Here is an 18650-nt window from a genome sequence, read left to right on the forward strand (position 1 = left end):
CATCCCCACCCTTCCTCCACCTCCTCCTCCACCACCTATTCCTCCACCACCCTCACCATTTCCCCCTCCACCACCACCATCCCCACCACCTCCTCCACCACCATCTCCTCCACCTCATGTGGAAATCATAGGAAGCCTCGTGCAGCCAGCAGGTTCATTTTATGGCTTCATCCATTACCTCACTGTCATTGTTAATTGTCTTCTTTTTACCTCCGCAGGATTCTCTAAATTGGTCCTATCGAATGTGACAGGAGGAAGAGCATTAAGCATCTGACAAGATGATATCTAAGTTCAATTTCCTGCTCCTTCCCCCTGATTTATACCTGCGCCACATCATTTTCCTTTCTGTCATAAAGACCTCTATAAATCAGCGGTGCTTATGGAGGCACTACAGCACACGGTGCCCGGATTTGTTTCCCCTGTGTTTGCTATTAGGAAGCCATTACAGACACATTTTCCTCCTTCAAACAAAAATGATCAAATCTAATACTGCCGAGATTACGGAGATAAAGAGAACGAAACGGCGAGCGGCACGGGGGCCTCGCTAAACAATACGCGCGGCACTCGACGGAGAAACAGGGCTTCTGGCTGGTGACACCATTATCCATCTGTTTGGACAAAATCGCTGTATCATGGCATAAATCTGGGACACAAGTGACACATCCTCTAAAATAAAAGGGAACATTAACTGCTCTATCTTGTAGAGGCCATGGGACTAGCTGGCTATAAGCTCACTCAAGTGTGATGGCAGTTATGCTGTGTTTTACTAGACTGCAGACAATTATCCTTTGCTGCTCTTCCCTTAGAAGACAAACTGCCGTGGCTTGAGCTGAAATGATTTCAAATAGATTTTCCAAAATGTCTGTCGCCAGATTGCTTCCATACATTATTTCACTTAAATGGAGAGAAGAAAAGAGGTAGCAAATCCACAAATCAATCACAACAGCCCGCTTTAGCAGATGGAAGGGCGAATGCTATTCCTGCTGTGTGTCTGAGTGTGTCTTTGTGCGCACACATGTTTGCGTGTGTGTGTGTGTGTGTGTGTGTGTTTGTGTGTGTGTGTGTGTGTGTCTGAGTGTGTTTGTTGTGTGGGAGAGAGAATCTCAAATAGAGACACACAAAGGGATATGGACACATGTGTAAAGACAGCATAAGCAAAAGAAATAGAGAGAGAGATAGTTAATGTACAAAATTGCAATATAGAGTACTTTCAAAACAGGATTTTAAGTTCATAAGGGTACACCACACACAACTACATGATATATCATGTAGTTGTGTGTGGTGTGTGCCCAGTTATAAGAACACACATTTCCGATTTCAATCATTAAATGGATATGATCAATATGTATACAATTTCAATACACTATGGGGTAGTATTATTATAAGAAAGGGAAAGTAGGGTATTAATGTCACCGCTTTTTAATAAAAAAAATATGTAAGCATGTTTTATTTTAATTGAAATTAGTTTGTGGATTTTATGGCACTACACTACCTACTAAAATAGGAATGTTTGTCTGACTGCCCTTATGACGAATTCCAGTATTTCTCCACATCCAACATCTGTGTGCAGAGGATGTAAACAAACCGCTGCACGTGCGCCATTTCCTCTCCACGCCAACGTGCCTCGTGTTACTTAAACAGATGTTTTACAACTCCGACAATATGCCAAAATGAATTGTAAAGACGGACTCTCAGCACAGCAAAATGCAAATGCTGCGACTTTCTTCAACATACTTCCGGGAGTAGGCTGTATGCCATTAAGGTAAGCTTATATCTGTCGTTCGACAATAAATTACCTGTCATCAGAATGGTTGAGTTCATCAAATTGGGCATAATTTAAGTCCCAAAATGTCATTGGGGGAACTTATCTGATTTCTATTTCTTAATTACTACCTTTATGCTTAATTGCGTGAAAGTGAATAGCAACAGAACTAGCCTCGTAGCGTCTTAAAGAGACAATCGCACAGATTAAGGCCACGGTGCAATTCAGCATTATCGTCGTGAACATTTATTACCTGTACCCGGATGGCTTAAAACAGCCATGCATGACTCAATCCATCTCTGTTTAGGGCCAGATAGATTTTATGAGATGAATTTATGCAAAAGGGCCCCGCGACAAATGTGCAGGAATTTGTGCTGAATTGTAACACCAGATAAATGAAGGCAGTTCTTGCTGATACATTTCCTAAAGCACAGAACGACAGTCTCCTGTGGTTGTATATCATACTTTCTTACCTCCTTCATCATCTGTCGGCTTTATTTTAATGTCGAGATGAAACTATACGCTGATCTACTTTGATTTGGAACCATCTAGACATGACCCTGTCTAACTGCAAAGGCCCAATTAAAAATGTTCAAGGGTTTTTCACTTCGCTGCCATCTATCAATAAAAAACGTTTTCCAGTCCTTATGTTATGGATTGTCTGTATCAATATTTTATATTGATATTACTTGTTTCATCAAAACACATGTCAATAGGCGTATATTTTATGGACAATAATAGTGAATTACCCTTTTTCCAATATTAATTCACCATCTGCAAGAGCTGGCCTATTTTTATTTTCTTCCTATTTTTAACAAAAAGACAAATTGTCTATTTTTTCTGCGAATATTTTGACCTCTCGTCGAACCAGGGCAGAACAGTGACCAGGGTTCAACCACATAAATAGAAAACGTTGTCCGACTGAAATGCATAATTACAACAATAACACAGACACCTCGCAATGTCAAACACCCAACAAAATCAAGACAAATACAGTCGAAGAATTAAACCCCAAACATGACAGACATTAAGACCGTTTGTTATTAGAATGAGGGAAACGGTGTATTGCTGACCGGAATGTCTGCTGTCGTTTAACAACACCACACTGTCTGACGCCTCAACGTGTGACAGACCTGCCCTTACACGTAAAGCAGTAGGGCATCAGAGCATTGGGTCTCAGAGGTCCTGTTGCCTTGTAGCTCTGGCCCAGGACGTCTGCTCTACACACACCACATGCTCCACCACCAACTGTGATTGAACTGCTCTGCAGCCCATGAACTCTACAGCTCTACAACTGCTCAAGGCCATCATGTTCATCAGTTATTAATTAGAAATACATTTGACTGGATAAATATTTCCCATGATTGATGATGAAACTTGTAATTGGTTTGTGGGTGTAATTCATGGGGGAGGAGTGCCACACACTGAGATATGGGACCAGGGAGAGGCAATACTGATACAAATCAGCTCTGATCAAAGTTTGTCAAAACCTTCTTCCCCCCATACAATAACTCTAAAACAAGCAGCATAAAAAAATGCAATGGTGTGAGCCAGCCTGTTTTCTTTTGTATTGGTGTATGAAAGATAGAATCTATGGTAAATGTAAGTGCTCTTTCAATGTCGACATCCACTTTCTTGCATCTATATTCCACTGCTTTAACCTGCTGTCATTTCCTCTCTGCAAGTGTTCAAGTCCACACTGCAACAGCAGGCGTACTACAGTAACTTATCTATTAGGTGGCGAACTATGCAGCCAATCGGAGTGTGTGTGTGTGTGTGTGTGTGTGTGTGTGTGTGTGTGTGTGTGTGTGTGTGTGTGTGTGTGTGTGTGTGTGTGTGTGTGTGTGTGTTGCAGACTTGAGAACAATTGTCTTCTCGCCCGAAGGGAACACGGGAAGAGCTTATTTAACAGCTATTCCTCATCTTTGTTATGAATGTATAAATATAAATGCTCATTTAAATCTCCTGCGGAAGAATATTTGTGTTTTTTTTTTCGGTATAATTTATGGTTTAGGACAACTTTCGTATCCTCTAGCACCCTGTGTTACACAATGCTATACCATTAACGGCTACAGCACAAATTTGGTATTCCTAATTTGTCTCCATCCAAGCATACAGCGGCTATCTTAACTGCGTCTCCCCAGGGCCCTTCAGCGCGGAGCAGGCTGTAGTCTGCCTTAAAGGACGAGGGAGAACCACCAAAACTCCAGCCATCTATGGCTCACTATTGATTTTACACAGAAGATCCAGCCAGTGCTGATGGGCGTTCTGATGTATTTTCTCTCGGCTGCCAGTCCCTGCTGTGTTTTATACAATGGGAGCAAAGCGAGAAGACATCAACAAACAAAAGGCAGATATATTATCAATAAGTACCCAATGAGGTGGCGTTGTTTGTCCTCGTTAGGTGTAAAATAATACTTACCTGTTGTTACGGTATGATACGGATGGAGGAAAAAAACGAAAACGAATCTCTTTTCGAGCAACGGGTCTTGCTGGATAGCGAAGGCCTGATATTAAGCTAATTAGTGCAGCTCATATACACGAGGAGGAGGGGCCGGGGCACGGTGGACCTCAGAGAAAAATAGCTAATGAAGGGAAGCCGCATCGCACAAGAATACTAATACTGCTCTCTTTTTACGAGAGAGAGAGAGAGAGAGAGAGAGAGAGAGAGAGAGAGAGAGAGAGAGAGAGAGAGAGAGAGAGAGAGAGAGAGAGAGAGAGAGAGAGAGAGAGAGAGAGAGAGAGAGAGAGAGAGAGAGAGAGAGAGAGAGAGAGAGAGAGAGAGAGAGCCCTATATTTTCCCGGCCCTGCATTTCTGCCCTATTAGCCTTTTTTTTTTCTATTGGTGATCAAAAAGTAGTCAGTGGAGAATGAAGACAACTGCCCCCTTGGCTAATTGGCTTTGTGTTCTCTTTCTGATAAATGGCTCGAGAGACACACACACACAGTAGCACACAGTGTGCCTTGGATCCGCCTTAATAGGACTCAGTAACCGGATTTACCAACAGATAGCAGGTCAGAACTAGATGGGGAGCAGAAATGTTAATTAATATCAATAATGGCCAATTATTAGTTTGACAGAAGGATCCCGGCTAGCTGTGTGCTCTAATGGTGCCGGGCTAACTTGAAGGGAAACACTGGTGAATTAGCATAACTGTGTATGCACACTCCACCGAGGAGCCCAGCAAACATCTGTTATGTTAGAAATTCAAATAGAATTCCTATTAGTAACCCCGGCTGGGGTTGCATAATCAGTCATTCTTCTCTGGCCATTCGGGGAGGTGCTAACAATACCCCGGTGACTGCTGGGACTCCTCCCATCGGGCCCTTCTACTCTCACAGCCGGGGCCCCCATGTGGACCGCGGCCCCTAACAACAGACGAGCCGGGACTCTGAGCCGGGGAAGAGCTTTGTGCCGTGACAGTGGCAGCCCCGCCCGTGACACTTAACCAGAGACAGCAGAAACACGCAGCCGGCTGGGGGGGGACACGGGGGCATACGAGTTAATGAATGATTTCGAGGAGATGGGCAGGGTGAGGCTGCCGAAAGTCAGAGGGATGCGGCGGCTAATGTGTACTGCTCACCGTACTGCGTGTTTGTGTGTACGTGTGTGTGTGTGTGTACGTGTGTGTGTGTGTCTCTGTTTATGTGTGCGTGGGTGTGTGTACGTGTGTGTGTGTGTGTGTGTGTGTGCGTGTGTGTTTTTCGCCTCCCCCCGGTAATATTTATTTTTTTGGAAGAAGATGTGGATTTTAAGCAAGTTGTATTTATGCCATAAATTACACGTTGATTTTGAATAAATACATAAATATCAAAAGGGTTGATGGACAGGAATTTCCTTCCTTCATCGGAAAGTTAGCCTATGCTAATAAACCGAAGATGTTGCGAATTGAGATAGTTTGGCTAATTAACTACTTTATTATCTCTCCGCACCACAGATTAAATGCCGCCAACCACTTTCGTAGAAGAGTTTCCTAAATGCTAACCAGATAGCAAGGCTACTCCAGGTAAAAGATTCAGGTAAGAAAAACCAAATTCAGTTACAGATGTTCCTAGGAGTTTTATAAGCTGTACTTTATCAGGGCGTGAGTTTACAATCCATATTAGCGTTGTCCGTCTTGGTTTTCACAAATCTACTGGAGAGATTTTTGACTGCAAGTGGAAACATATTGCAATGATATAACCTTTAGTATAATAACATTATTTTTGATATAACTGTATTAAGTTTGACTCTAATGATTAGGCCTGTGAATGCATTAGCTTTAATCAGCCGTCAGATATGTTGGTGTACAACGGCCTACAAAATAAGATGCGTTGTTTATTAATAACGAATACTACATCTCTGGACTCTTGTCAATTGCTAACATTTCTATCTTTACAGTTTGCAATAGATTATAATAACTCAGTTCGTCTTTTTTTTTAATACCCACCAAGAACGACAAGGGGGTTAGAATGTTTATAGGATTGGTACAGCTGTCCTTGTCGTTGATCGTAGCAGTCTCGTAGCATACTACCCATGCTAACTGTGATAGCATCAGTTGTAAGGTCGCTGTCATGTGCTCCCAACGAGGTGACCTTATCCATGATCCTAGCAGTTGCCTTCTGCTTGAGGACTGCCATGTTCCATCGAAAGCCGCTAGACTTACCAGTGTCCTTACCTCAGCTGCACTCTGAAGGAAGTGCGTTTAGCGAGGGGGGGAAAACCAGAGCATCCTGTGGAGGGCGAAATCGACACTGCATGTCCCCGTGTTCCCTGTTCTATGATCTACTAATGTGAGCTGGTAGAGATGGTCAACTTTGTGGCATGATTTGTGATTGAACTATATTTCAATAATTAGCTATTCAATTTGCGATGGAATGGTGTGCTCCTCCTTCTCGTTAATATTGTAATTAATAACGAGAATAAATCATCAATAAGAAGGAAGGTAACGAGAAGGAAGAAGGAAGATAAGGAAAAACAAAATGTTCATCAAACCTCCCATTAAGACGAATGATGCGTTTGAATTTATACTTCAAAAAAACAACACAAAGTCATCCACGACGAGTCGAAACAACAGCAACACCAAACGACAACAACAACAGCATATGTTGGGCGCGGGCTGCATCCGACCCATTTGGCGACAGTATACATGACTGGGCCACTTCATGGTCGTGTGTGAAGCAGCACCGTCTTAACGCTCTCCCCCCCCCCCCCCCCCCCCCACCCCAGCCGGTTCCGTCGGGCCTCCGGTGTATCAATTTACTCGCCGCTTTTCGTTAGTCGTTCTTAACTCGGTGCAGTCGGGTTCCCCTTTGATGCGGCGCTGTTGTCCCCCCCCCGAACAATCGGAGTGTAGACAATGGAGGCATGATGACGGATCCGTGCAGCCACCATCTGTAACACCAGCTGCTCCCTTGCATCTGTAGGATATGCCGGAGCGAGGAGCCTCACTAATCTGCATAATAAGGAGAGGGCTTATACCAGTCTAGTAAATAATCACGCGCAATCGATGCACTTCATTCCCTCAATCTTTGACTGATGCAAAATAAAACCAGATAGGAAAAATAAATATTTTCGTCTGGGAGGTTTCAGTATGCACGCCGCGGCGCCCAGAAGACTCACAGGGGTTACGCCGTGTTGATTTAGCCCCGAGCTACAGATTTGGTTTGCACTCAATTTCATCTTTTCATGAATAGCCTAATTACAGGAGTGCCTCTCGCCTCCTTCTTCCGAGCAGAGTTCAGGCTCGGGTCCTCAGCCCTGACTCCGGGCGAGAGTGAGCGTGAGGAGGAGGCCATGGGGCCGTGATCTATAGCGTCCCCGGTCTATATAACCCCCTCACTGCAGGGGTGATGCGCTAGCTGGGAGATTGCCTCAACGAAAAAATAATTGAACATTGTCCAAATGAAGGGACTCATTTAGACACGAGTATCTCTAGACCGTAACCCAGGGAGAGCAGACGTGCAGCTTTGACTTGTTGATATTGTAATGGACCTGCCATTGATAATAGGCTGATTTCAGTGGGTGACCACTCGCGTTTTATGTTTATGTTACATTCCTAACAGAAGCTATTGCAGTGCAACCGGAAGGATTTAAACGGCTTGTTTCGTAATGCAGCAGAGTACATTGTTGTGGAGGGGGGGGGGGTGTGAGTCTGCTATCGAATGGCCTGTTGGAGGATTGTCTGTGTCAATGAACATTTCTCCGTGCAATTTATTAAACACCTCTGGGTTTTGCGAATCGGCATAATATTATTTTTTTTCAAACAAAGCCTTATTTATTAAACTTGCTAATGGTTTGTGAGAAGACGAGTGAATTGATTGGACAGGATGTGTGCGATAAAATTGATGCCAGCAGTCTCCTTGGCGCCAATGGCTACCAAGGGGGTTTCTTATTAAATATGCTCATTCAATAAAGAGTGCATTACAACGTGCAGTGTGGATAAGAGAGCGTAATGAAATAGGAAAGCTGTGGGGTTTAATTCATTAACCGACGGTTTATTTAGAGCAGGAATAAAGGAAAGGGAGTTAAGCATGTTTAAAAACAACCTCTGATTATTGGGCTGTGTTCTGTGGTCGCGACTCGCGTAGCTAACAAAGAGTCCTTTCCTAAGACGTTATTCAATCATATTTTATTTTGAAAGAAAGCTGCTGAATCTCAACATTAGCTTTCGGCTAATGCTCCGTACAACCAGCACCGTAGGGTTCCCATTGGCTGTCCTTCCAAAACATGTATCTCCCCAGTTATATATTCACAGAAAGCAGGTTCACTACATCAAACGGCACGCCTGCAACATACTACTTTTATTGTCTATGCGTTGTATTTTCCAGCGGCACGCAATCTATTAACGTGCGCGGGCGCTGCTAGACGTTAGCGCGCGGATGACATGGATTTTAAATCTCCATCTTGCTCCCCAGGTTCCCAGTGCTCCTAATTAAGCATGCATGATGTTTCTCCCCCAGCTGGTACGCCGCTGAAACGCACCAGGCAGGTGTAGTGTGAGCTCCACCACCACCACCACCACCACCACCTCCGCCACCTCCTCCTCCTCCCCCACCTCCCTTGCCTCCCCTCCACCCTCCACCGGCGAGTTAGGCCTGTGGACGGGCGCGGGAATGCAGGTGTGACATGTTAGGAGGGGCCCAGGTGCTTATTGAGTTATCAGGATGTTGACACTGCTCGTTTCATCTATCATGGGCTTAAGCATTGTCACGTCGGAGCCACTGTTCCCCGTCGAGCGGATAGAAAAGACAATAACAACAACAGCTGGAACGGTTAAGAGCCCCTCCGTCGTTTTTGTCCTCGTGTGCATATCTTAAGCAGGCGCTTAACGGTTGTGTGTGTTTGAAGGTACGGCGGCGGTGGCGGCGGCGGCGGCGGCGGAGCTCGTACCGTTTAACCACGCATTAAGGAGGGATTTAATCAACTCAAGACGGCGGGCCTGGGTAGGATCCCTTGAATGTACCGCGCTAAACGTGGCACCGTCACCAAGGGTTGTTTAACACGCCTCTATCCAGCCCACAGTTAGCTAAACGGAGTCATTGTGAGTGCATTAGGGCCAATTACAGTGTGCTTGGATGCCCCATAAACCATCTGCATTAGAAGCGGCTTTGTCAGGAGATCATGGGGTGGTTTGTGTGCGACATGAAAGGTGTGTTTCTACCTCTCGGTCTTCATCGCCAGCCCGGCGCCATTCAGCGCATAAAGTGAAGCCAGATTTACGGTGGAAAGGTTTTAACCCCGGGACTAAAACTCCATCTGATAAACAAGCAATCCTTGCTTGAGGCTAAATAATTCTCTTTGAGGTCGGTGATTTACAATGCCGTGAAGTATCTGTTTGTGGGGAGGCAGCTCGGAGGAACGCAGCGCTGTGATTGGTCATCCGTGATCCAAATTTGCTCCCGGATCTCTGGCTCACGAGCTTGAGGGGTTTCTAAATGAACAAATGCATAAATGATAGCAGGGGTTTATTCAGTGTTAATAGATGAAGAGAAATGAACTTTTCAGAGGTTTAGACGGCTGTTCGATTTAACGAAATCCTCGACAATTCCCCCTGATTGAGGGCAAAAGCGAGGCGGCGGCAGCCAATCTCATTTTCTTGGCATTTTAAAGAGAACTCATTGGGGTATTGGTCCACTACGCAGACTCCTAAGAGATCTGATTAAAGGGAAATCCCTCAATGCTTTACCCTCACTTTCTCTGAAATAAATTAGGTGCCGGTTGCAAATGACTAAATTCATCTTGCGATGCCTGGCCTGACATACAGAAACTGAGAGACTAACTGCTGCAGAAAGGGATAGATGTCCAAAAACACAAATTGTTTCTTTTTTCTTTTCTCGCATCGCATGCCTGTTACTCCCGGCCCCTTAAGGTAGAGGAACTCAACTGCAGTGGACAGGTTTCGTTCCTTAGTGTCAGGCATTAGCACACCTGATATTTCTCAGCGTTTGCAGCTAATTTCCTAACCTCCTGGTTTTCCAGGTTTTTGGGATAGCGGAGCTCTCCGTGGAGTGTAAGAAATGTGTCCATCATCTCTGTGATATTGTGGTGATTGCATGGAAAAAGTCTGCCACAGCCTAGTCTTCCATCTCAAAAAAAAAAGGCTTATATAATTCTGTGAACAACTGTAGACGATTGGCCCAAGGTTAAATCATGAGCTGTAAAATACGTTGTCAAAGCTCATAAATTCAGTGTAATTTTCTTTTTAGAAGACTTTAGGAAAGCGAGAGCTAATTCCTCATTCCCGTCATGCGCAGGCCCGTGTGTTTACATATGCTCGCTGCGTGACAGAAACTTCGCTGTCCTTGATATTATAACCAGGCATGTATGTTTTTTTTTTCTTCTTCCATTTATTCATGAGTAAAAAAAAACATCATTCCATCTCACGAGGATTCCATGTGGACAAACACACAAAACTAAATATTACTTCTGCAAGCAACAGTATTGAGTCCGATGTACTTTTCTCTCCTCAGTGATAAGCTTCGCCTTATTGACAGTAAACATATTCACTGGGGTCTAGGCCGTCTCGAGGAAAGGTGATTATATCGGTTCGGCTTGTTCCTGCTCAAGCATGCGTTTGTATCCTCACAGTTTTGCAGACTGTCAGAGTTGCTGTGGTGATTCTCGGGGTAAAGCCCTTGCTATATTTAACGTGATGGAGTTGCAGCCTATGTACTGGACTGGCTCCTGTTACAAAGGCTTTGCCCTTAGCACGCCACCTCTTGGAGATATTTCTGTCCACGTATCAGGTGTCACTAAGTTGAACTCGCCTTTTTTATTTTGTACTCGCATGCGTGAAGGTCAAAAAGGTACGAGGGCGGATCAGCGAGGCTCTGAGTTTTTCCTCCGTTAGTTGCTGTTTGTTTTGGACGATGGTGGAGGCGCTGTCACGCAGATGCATGATAGGATAGTGATTTAAAGATCCTCTTTACGGGGTTGTGTGAAGGCCACGGCATTGCACGTCAGCGAGTGACACGTTAATAGAGCTAAGGGCTCTCCATCACAGCTGCTGAGGAATTAATAGGAAATTGAGAGCTGCTGATGTCTTGTGATCACTGCTCCAACGTGTCCTTTATGGCCGGCCCCCTTTGTCTGTTAAGTGGCTCATAAAAGGAATAACACGGAGAGTCATGGCGCCGACGTGACACGGGCACGCCTTACGAGGCCGCCGTTTAGTCCAGGGGAACTAATTTAATCATGTTACCCTGTATAACTTTTCTTTTTAATATACTCGCAAACACGAAAAAAAAAAGTCTGGAGGAAAAACCAATTTCACCCATGGGTGTATCAGCATGCCCCTGCTGAAAAAACAAAACAAAAGGAAAGGTTCCGTCCAATTTGTTCCGGCCGGTGTTCCAGGGAGAAGGGGACACAGCCCTCCTCCCGGAACGCCGCCGCCGCCCTCCCCGATATCAGCTGGTTAATCCCGTCCTCTTAGTGGCTTTATTGGTTCATTCAATGGGGTCTGCTGTTGACACCCCCCCCCCCTCCCCCTCACCCCCCCTCCCCCCCCAGTCCCCCTGCCCTGTTAAAAGGCACCCGCAACTCAAGTGAAATCTGGAGGGGTTCTTTACACAGCCGAGCGGCCCCATGGGGCCCCCGGCTCCCAGTGGGCCTGTGATTTTCCCGCTTTAAGTGTCTACTGTCAACACTAATTTGTCCCCCCCCCCCCCCCCCCCCCCCCCCCCTACTTCTACCCGCTCCCCGCCCTACCCCGCCCCCCTCTGGTGAGGGTCGATGCTTAGAAAGTTTTAATAAAAGATCGGCCATAACTCGCTGTGTTCAAGAGGATGGGGAGAGTGTGTGTGTTTGTGTGTGTGTGTGTGTGTGTGTGTGTGTGTGTGTGTGTGTGTGTGTGTGTGTGTGTGTGTGTGTGTGTGTGTGTGTGTGTGTGTGTGTGTGTGTGTGTGTGTAGGCCCGTGTTTTGTGTGTGTGTGTGTGTGTGTGTGTGTCTGACCGTGTCCGTGTGTGTGTATATGTGAGTGTGTGTGTGTGCGTACCCGTGTGTGTGTCTGTGTGTGTGTCTGTGTGCATGTGCTAGTGTGAGGTTTGAGGGATGGTGTTTAAAAAGCCACAGAGGCCGTAATATAACTAGGTAATGATTACAAAGCTTGAACAGAGGTAGTTACCGATACCCCATGCTGTTCTATACACCGCCATGTGAGACTGAGCCTCTGGCAATCCTTTTTACCTCCCTTCTTTTACTCCCCCCCCCCCCCCCTCCCTCCCCAAGTTACTTCGAAATGAGACACAATCTTAATAAAAGTTCTTTTTTTTTTAATACAAATCAGACTCCAAGCATGCTTTTGTTTTAACGCCCCAGTATAGAGTAGTTGGGTTGTTTCATGCGCAAACGGTTTAATCACACATAGCTGGCCCGGGCTACGCACGGCAATCCTCAGAAGAGAGTGGGTCTGAGCGAAAGGAAAAAACGCAAAGGAAAAGTTCAGCTTGAATCTTTCATCATTTAGCGGCGGCGGACGGACGCGTCTCGGGCAGTTTGCGGCCTAACACAAACTGAACATGTGTAGCAGCTTCTCAATGGGCCCTTTGTGCTCTCTCATTTAGCCATTCTCCCAGATTAATAAGAGCTACATGATTGCAGATAATAGTTTCTGACATGTTTCCGCAGCCCTTGCCTGAACACCTCGTCGGAGCCCGCCAAAGTAAATTGCTCCGTTTGATTTCTCCGCCTTTGAGTTGTGAAGGAAAATCAATGGAATAAGGTAATTCTGTTCTGCCATTCAACCCAAATCCCCATCTAACTCGATGATAGGTCCTCGGGCAGAGCAGCCGAGAGACCTCCTCTATTCAATTATACCCGGCTGCTTGTTTACATCGCGGTGTGTTGGCGCGAGTGTGAACGCACACAAGCCTCACGTGGCTCCCGCCGTTATTGAGGAAGCTAAATACAATTTCACATCTGTCGGGTGTGGGGCCGTGTCGGAAATTGTCCAATATCGCGCTGGCGGGCCCCAAATTTTTCCTGCATTGTTTCGTGGCACATTGTATCGTAGACTTATGGTAATGTAATATGCATAATTCATACACCTTGGGTCCCCTACTCATTTATGATTCCGCTGTCCTGCCGGTTGGTCTGAAGCTGAATTAATGCTACATTGTCCATTAGGCGTCCATAACATAGGGCCAGCACTGTCACACACTCCGGTTGAACCGCACATTCCCCAGAGGCAGATTGTATTCTGTTTTATTCATTGTATGTAGCCTATACAAGGATTGCTTTGTGGAAACGCTGCAATTCCGTTTTAGTTATTTTTTCCAAGAGTGAATTTGTATTTTGACAGTTATGTATTATGGTGTGCTGCTGCTGGAATAATTCGGGTTGGTAATTGTGAACAGCCAATTCATTATGAATCACCCATTTCGCGTGGATATGCACCGCTTGGAGTTAGGCGCCGGGGTTTTGGCAGCAGAGCGGGATGTGTTAGCTAGCGCTGCTCTTAGCTTGATCAGGGGAAGGCTACAGAGTACAAAGAGAACATGGCTTGTTAGCCTCTCCTGGGTTCACTTAGGGAGTCCCAGACTACCGCAGTGGTGACCTTCATAAGGCACCGTCTCCCTGCTGGGAACACACACACACACACACACACACACACACACACACACACACACACACACACACACACACACACACACACACACACACACACACACACACACACACACACACACACACACACACACAACCAGAGACACACACACACACACACCACACACACTCAGAGAGACACACACACGCACACACACCCAGCGAGAGACACACACGCACACACACCCAGCGAGAGACACACACACACAACCAGCGAGAGACACACACACGCACATACCCAGAGAGACGCACACACACACACCCAGAGACACACACACACACAGCAGCAGACAGGTCCACTCCACAGCCGGTGTTCATTGGGTCATGATGGGGCTAAAGGCCCATTAAGACGTGCTCATCTAGCCCGCCAGCACGTGTACAAAGCAGAGGAATGGACTCGTGCCAACAGGATTTGGACCTCTGAGCGCTGCCTCTTCCGGAGCCCCGGTTTGTTCCACTTGAGATTGTGCAGCCAAAGCCCGACAGAAGGGGGTTCACCGAGCGGTAGTTAGCGGTCAGCTCCAGACCACCGCCGCCGCCGCCTCTCTGCTCCAGGACACTCCTCTCACCGCTCCGGTCGGATTACAAATCCATTTTTTGGACATTCGGCCGGTCAGTTTAATGATCATTATTCGGCCGAGATGGGAAAAAAAACAAGGGGATTGAGCGGGATCGATGATCGATTTTACAATGTACCTTGATTCATGGGCAGCGCGGTGATAAATGACCGCCTTACGGAGCTTCGAGGGGAGCTGTTGTGGAATAAAAATGTACGTCGTGAGATGAGGCCTTTTAGCAAGGTTTTCTTTTTTTAAAAGATTTATAATTACATCAGTGTCTCCCATCGCCCATTGCGCCTCTATGTCTACCGTATAATTCACGTTGAAACACTCACAGTTCGAATATGAACTCATTGCGTATTAATGTTCATGGACAGCATTTAACCACATGCTGATATTTCCTTACAAGCCAAATGAGATGCCGGGTTGCGTTTTTAGTATTTTTTTTTTTCCCCGGCCTCGTTTCCGTGTCAACTCGGATGTCGGCGTGCATGATGTGAGACAGGATCTGTCTGTGATTCTGGGTGATGGGGTGGGCAAGCTTCACCTAGAGGTAGCCAAGCAAGGAAATAAGGGTACAGCAGCATGCTTTTATTTTGGAGCAGCGAATGGAGGAACCGAGGAGGGTGTGCGTGTGTGTGTGGGGGGGGGGGGGGTAAACTCGCATTAAAAAGTGTCTCTGCAGCAGCTCGCTGACATGATGCAACTAGTCAGACGTAAATAATGACAGACGAAAGCCATCATGAGGTCTGTGAAGCGTCAGAGTGGCTCCCTCGTTTTCTGTCTAACCTCGCCTTGCCAGCAGCTCAGCGCGTCCAGCAGTCCATGAGATCCTTTGAGGAGATCTGACTAACGATTCGGCCGGGGCCTAACGCCACCTCTCAAGGTTTTGCATGAAGTTTTTCCCCGATCCGTTTTGGCTGTAAGCCCGAATGTGTTTTTATTGTGTTTGTGTTGAATTCGAGAGTGTTTTCATCCACAGCTTTTTTTTGTGTGTTGTCCGTTTTTGTATTTTTGGTTGTGTTGTTCTTTTGTGTTTTTGGTTGTGTTTTTTCTTTGCGGTGAGCACTAGGTTTTGTGTTTGTAGTATGAAGTGCATGGCTGCCACATCATATTTGAGATTAAAGGGCATATCTTTTTTTAATGGAAATATATTACTGTTTAAGCACGTGCAAAATGATAGAAGAGGACACATAAATAAATGTCAACGTTCTTCCCAGGGGACTTGGTTTTCAATTGCTGCTCAATATAAGGGTCAAGATTTTTAAATCAACAATAACAATGGGGTATAATTGAGAAAGATGTACATTGATTTATGGCAGCTCTCTGTTGATTGTGTTGTATTCACAGTGTCCGACTATTTTATTTAGTGTGGGCGTACACTCCCTTTTGTCAATTTATTGACAGATAATATTAATATGAAACTTTATTATCTTTTATAATCCTATGGTATCCCACGGTATTTATATTATTATTGAACATACATTTACTTCATGGAAGGTTACTTGTATAAATATATACTGTTAAATCAATTGCAGTAAAGTATTAAGTATATAAAAAAAGTATATCAACTTTGCTATTTGACAATTTTATAAATAAGTACTTGGTACAAAAAAGGGTGACTAATAAAAATATTTAACTTTTTATTTCCTAAACCCTCAAGCTCCTTATTATAAGACAATACCAGAACAAACTAAGAACCAAAACTGCTTTGTAAATTAAAATATTCTTTAGGGAACCTTTTTTCACTCTGTACTGGAAATCTGAAACTTAAAAAATGAGCTATTGATGAATTTGCATAATATAACAATGAGTCCCTCTCAACAAATTTATTAGTCTGGATTCTGAGAGAGAGATCGGGTGCACAGCAACTTGCCCGCTATAATTGGCATCTTGTGGTTTGCCTTCCTGAGGAGAAAGTGATTTTTTTACTCTCCTTGATAATAAATAGCATATTTAAGCAACCAGGAAATCACTGCAAGACATCTATCCTACATCGTTTCAATTATTCTGCTGTGTTTAATTAAAGCTCAGGGAAACTACACGCGCAATGTGTGGCTGAACAGTGTCTAATGTCTGAGACTGGTTATTAGATATTAAATTGATGCATAATTCAGGCAATTAAGAAAGTAATCACACAAAGTAATGTAATGGAAGTTAATTATTACTGCATAAGCAAACAGTTCATCAATGCTAGTTAATGCTGTGACTGCATCCCTAATATACTCAGCAAGCATGGAAATTTCTTCCCCTCCATGTTTTGATGTGCTGATTAAATGAAGAGTAGGGAGGAGAGGGGGAGGAGGGGGAGTAGTTTAGAGAAGGATGGAAGCAAGGCCTTCTAACCCCGCCCCCCGCCTGTTCCAGAGAGAGAGAGAGAGAGAGAGAGAGAGAGAGAGAGAGAGAGAGAGAGAGAGAGAGAGAGAGAGAGAGAGAGAGAGAGAGAGAGAGAGAGAGAGAGAGAGAGAGAGAGAGAGAGAGAGAGAGAGAGAGAGAGAGAGAGAGAGAGAGAGAGAGAGAGAGAGAGAGAGGTGTTTGTTAATAGGACCAGGATTGTCCAACTGAATGTAATGTGTCTCAGCAGTTGCGTCACATGCTGTGTCTTTCCCTCTTTCTTTTCATAATTCTGTTGTTGATATGAGCTATCTATCTGCATACATCTCTCTCTCTCTCTCTCTCTCTCTCTCTCTCTCTCTCTCTCTCTCTCTCTCTCTCTCTCTCTCTCTCTCTCTCTCTCTCTCTCTCTCTCTCTCTCTCTCTCTCTCTCTCTCTCTCTCTCTCTCTCTCTCTCTTTATATTTCCCCCTCACCATCAGGGGGCCCTGCCTCCCTCTCCTCCTCCTCTTCCTCAGTCGTACGAAGCTACGGTCTGTGTACAGCTCGTAGCACGTCGCGGCGCTGCTCACACCACCGTGTCCTTGTTCCAACAAAAAGGCCTGCGGTCGTACCATCGGACGAGCGGCCTCCCTTCCGATTGGAGACATCCTATAAAACAAGCGCCCCCAGCCGACGGTTGTACCCCGGAGTTAACATGCATGTCCCCGCCGACCTCTCCCGGGGTCAGCCTGCTCTTATATGGGCTGACATGTTTGCCACTTAATAGAACTGGTTATCCCCTGGTTCCTCCCGGGGCCCCCTGTTTATTAAGCTGCGATGAGTTGCGTGTGTCTGTTAAATCAAGGGGTTCCAATCCCGGCGCGACCCTGCCCTGCACTAACTTACACACGTATACATGTCAGCCCGCAGTGTAATAGCCCTACGTATAAAAGCTCTGCGTACTCATACGTGCATATGCACACACTCACAAATAACCCCCCCCCACCCACACACATCACAACACGCTACACACACACACGCACGCACGCACGCACGCACGCACGCGCGCGCACTACACTCACGTATGTACGTATTGATGTATGATCTGCATGCTTTTGTTTATTTATTCGCCATGCTCACATATAACCCCACGCCTCACGGTGTAGGCAATCCCCGCTTTGAGTGTGTGGATCGTGTGATGGAGCCGGAGACCTTATACGAGCCCTGTGAGCCAATGCTGGGTTCCATCCCCGTAATGCTGTTCTCTAGTGGCGTTGTGAGACCCGCTGGTCAGGGACGTGATCCCAGCATGGGGCTGCCCCCGTGTGTGTGTGTGTGTGTGTGTGTGTGTGTGTGTGTGTGTGTGTGTGTGTGTGTGTGTGTGTGTGTGTGTGTGTGTGTGTGTGTGTGTGTGTGTGTGTGTGTGTGTGTGTGTGTGTGTGGTTTCACGTTCTGTTCCTCCTCAGCTGTGCTCCTCAGTGAGCACTATTGATTTATCTTTGTTCCGCCGTCGTACAACATCCCCATAATGCAGGTCATTTTCTTGGACTGATTTTAAGCCCCTGTCTGGTAATCAGGGATAATTGTCAATTATCACAGGGAACCATCAGATCAATTACAGCAGGAATCAATGCGGGCCCGCGATGCAGCCTAACGTTTCCCCCAGTAAACCCACCGCCCGGAATGGTTAACAGCTTGCCCGTTTAACGCGCATAAATCATCGGCGATATTAAGTCTCCATCATCAGTGCTTGTTTTTTCCTCGTTGTTTGTTTTTTAGATATGAACTTCAGCTAGGTGGCGCGGCGCGCGCCGGTGTTTTATGCTGTCTAAAACCGCAGCGGCGGCGTGTAGCAGATGCTACGGGCGCGTCGCGGTGGTTTTTATTGCGTCTAATGGAGACAGAAGTAAGGCTATTCCTTTAG

This window comes from Gadus morhua, chromosome 20 (genome assembly GCF_902167405.1).
Source record: "Gadus morhua chromosome 20, gadMor3.0, whole genome shotgun sequence".
Lineage (NCBI taxonomy): Eukaryota > Metazoa > Chordata > Actinopteri > Gadiformes > Gadidae > Gadus > Gadus morhua.